The sequence below is a fragment of the Carex rostrata genome, chromosome 22 (genome assembly GCF_964058835.1).
Source record: "Carex rostrata chromosome 22, lpCarRost1.2, whole genome shotgun sequence".
Lineage (NCBI taxonomy): Eukaryota > Viridiplantae > Streptophyta > Magnoliopsida > Poales > Cyperaceae > Carex > Carex rostrata.
In genome coordinates this window covers 486,421-490,062 of record NC_135939.1, presented here as the reverse complement: position 1 = coordinate 490,062, position 3,642 = coordinate 486,421, and the positions used below count along the sequence as shown (strand labels likewise).

The window sequence follows — 3,642 nt, the reverse complement described above, 5'->3', positions numbered from 1 at the left end:
TTTTTTACTAATTTTTGAATTTTTTTTAAATCATTATATATAAAGCTAATAAATAAAATATAAATATAAAGAAATAATACGAAGTAAACAACTTGATATTTCTTAAATTTTAGCAAATTGATCATGATACAACTCTAACGACTAACTAGAGAAAAACGCCTATAGTTATACTGGTGTCCACGTGCCAAAAGTGTACACGTTGCACAGCCAAGCTATAAAGCTCCAAAACCCAGAGCGTACACGTTGCACAATCACACTAAGCTCCAAAACCCAAATCCAGGACGAATTAATATCTCTCTTTTTTTTTCTTTTTTTTTTTCTTTTTGCTTCAAAGGGACGAATATCCTCTAATCTCAATAACGGCATCTCCTCCCAATTTTTTTCAAAACTACACCGCCATCTCTGGTTACCTCGGCACCCACGTCACTATCATATACCATAAGGGCACAATGCTTGCCACGTGGCAACCATCCAGATTCCAGCGGTCCTAATTATTGAACCAACTTGTTGGCTGTTAGAACCACCACTCGTCCCGAGAGCAGCTAGCTAGCCCAGGAGCAACCATTATATTATATATTTGACCCCTCCCACAAACCCTAAAAAGTATATTGACTTGATCACTACACATTCCACAAGCTTTCCAAGCTTTACTATTCTCTCTCAGTATATAAGAGCTCAGCTTCTAGTGCTATCTCATTCACAAAAGATTTTTTATAATGGCAACTTCATCATTTGCACTCAGCTCCTACATGTCAGTGAGGGCACCGATTGTTGCTCAGAGGAGCTGCCTTGTCGGCCTCTCCTCTGTTAGATCGTTGCCACTGAGGACTGTCATTCGTTGCCAAAATTATAAGGCAAGTATCCTGATAAATTTCCTTTTTTTACTTTCTTTAATTTGACTGAGAAATTATTAGATGATATAATTAATGGTTGGTGTTATGGTGTAATGGTATGTCGAGTTCTGTGTACGGTGAACGGGCATATATAAGTTGTTCATCAATCTTGTTTGTTCATTTAAAAAATATATATATAATATTTTTGTTTTTAAATTGTCACAATTATATTGAACGGGGATATAAATTAGTGTTATTATTTTATAATGCAGAATAGACACGTAAAAAATTACATCGCACGGACACTTATATGATACGCTTATTATACCCAAATCAGTACATCACACACTTCAGTACACTTGGTTTGAAACTTAAAATTTATTTTTTTCTTATTAATTATGCAGCCGAAGCAGACATCTCCATCTCCTCCTCCAAATCCTACACCAAAGGTACTTATATAAAATAATTGAAATAAAAAAAAAAGAGAACAGTATAAACTACTGCCCGATTTTTTTATATATATCCAAAACTTCAATCAAATTACAAAAAATAACCGAAGCACCGGTGAAATTCGATTTTTACCCAATCCGGTTATCCAATAACCGGATTTTATAGAAATGTCCGGTTAACCACTCCCCGGACTCAAAATGCACAAATCCGGTTAATGGTTCACCGGATTTGTGCATTTTGCCTTTTTTTTTTTTTTTTTTTTTTTGAAAACAGAAATTTTTTTTTTGTATTAAAATATTAGAAATATTGAATATATTTCTTTGAAAACAGATATAATACAATATAATTTGATTTATTAGAAAGACTGCAACAAATAACCCGGATCAATATTTTTCAGATCGGATTTTTCGCGGCTGTAAGAAAAATTAATATATTTCTTTATGTGTTATTGGAAAAAAATAAAAATAATTAGATTCCGAGTTATTGATCCCGGTTCAAAAGTCACTTCTAGGTAATCCAGAAAATATTGTGACCTTTCTAGTACATTTAATTAATAAAAATTTGTATCTATTTTGAGAATTCTTTTTGAAAAACAATAATTAAATAAATTAAAGTTTTTTATTTTTTTCAAAAATAGATACAACTTTTTATTAATTAAATGTACTAGAAAGGTCACAATATTTTCTGGATTACCTAGAAGTGACTTTTGAACCGGGATCAATAACTCGGAATCTAATTATTTTTATTTTTTTCCAATAATACATAAAGAAATATATTAATTTTTCTTACAGCCGCGAAAAATCTGATCTGAAAAATATTGATCCGGGTTATTTGTTGCAGTCTTTCTAATAAATCAAATTATATTGTATTATATCTATTTTCAAAGAAATATATTCAATATTTCTAATATTTTAATACAAAAAATAAAAAATTTCTGTTTTCAAAAAAAAAAAAAAAAAAAGGCAAAATGCACAAATCCGGTTAACCATTAACCGGATTTGTGCATTTTGAGTCCGGGGAGTGGTTAACCGGACATTTCTATAAAATCCGGTTATTGGATAACCGGATTGGGTAAAAATCGAATTTCAACGGTGCTTCGGTTATTTTTTGTAATTTGATTGAAGTTTTGGATATATATAAAAAAATCGGACTATTGCTACATGCGTTTGTACAACTAGTAAACTTAATCGATAAATCATGCATGGATAAATTAATTGACAAATATTAATTTCTAGGTGAGCACCAAGTTCTCCGACGTGCTAGCATTCAGCGGTCCAGCACCAGAGAGAATCAATGGACGGCTAGCCATGCTCGGTTTCGTCGCAGCAATAGCTGCAGAGGCCGCTAGTTGGTGAAGATTTATTTGCGCAATTGTCGAATGGTGGTATCCCCGCATTTTTTGGCGCAGCAGTACTATTCTCAGTTGCGTCATTGGTACCCTTGTTCAAGGGAAAAAATGTAGAGTCAATAACCACTGGGATCATGAATGAGAGTGCCGAGATGTGGAATGGAAGATTTGCCATGCTAGGCTTGGTGGCCTTGGCTTTCACAGAGTATTTGACGGGTGGGCCTCTTGTGTAAATTAGTGCAATGTATTCTTTTTATGTAATCTTGGAGGAGATTAAGGAACATGTTTAGTTTGTAGTAGTAAAAGAAGAAGAACACTGAAAAAAAGATTGTTTAACAGGAGACTATGCTGTTATTATATACAAAATCTTAGGTGAAGTTTATGAATGATATGATATAGTATTATTCACGGGTTATATATATCTATTTCGTGACATCTTTTTATACATTTATCCTACCTGTCAGAGGCTGAGCCGAACTTTCAAACTATGATAGTCAAATTAGCGTGAATAGAAATCAAACACATATATATATATAGAGATAGGCTAATGTGCATTCGAATGTATATGGTCCGAAGTGCTTACGGTCCAAATTTGAAATTTCAAAATCCAAACGGTCGATCCGAACCGTTCATCTTGTTCTCCATATTAATATGTGCTTGGAGACCAAATTTTACATTTTTCTGAATTTTTTTACTATTTATTAAGCCACTTTGAAAATCGCTGATCCAACGGCTTTACTGTTTTGTGCAGCCACTGTTGGATCAGCAATTTTCAAAGTGGCTTAATAAATAGTAAAAAATTCAGAAAAATGTAAAATTTGGTCTCCAAGAACATATTAATATGGAGAACAAGATGAACGGTTCGGATCGACCGTTTGGATTTTGAAATTTCAAATTTGGACCGTAAGCACTTCGGACCATATACATTCGAATGCACATTAGCCTATCTCTCTCTATATATATATATATATATATATAGAGTTGGGCTATGGTGCATTGCAATGCATGGAG

At 33.1% G+C, this 3,642-nt stretch overlaps 1 pseudogene across 1 annotated transcript; it reads left to right on the top strand.

Moving 5' to 3' along the window:
- The first annotated feature begins 603 nt into the window (after window positions 1-603).
- On the top strand, window positions 604-3,008 carry LOC144573798 (early light-induced protein 2, chloroplastic-like; annotated as a pseudogene). Its single transcript, XR_013518087.1, has 3 exons — window positions 604-854; window positions 1,238-1,282; window positions 2,519-3,008. The product of XR_013518087.1 is annotated as an early light-induced protein 2, chloroplastic-like (transcript).
- The last annotated feature ends 634 nt before the right edge of the window (window positions 3,009-3,642 follow it).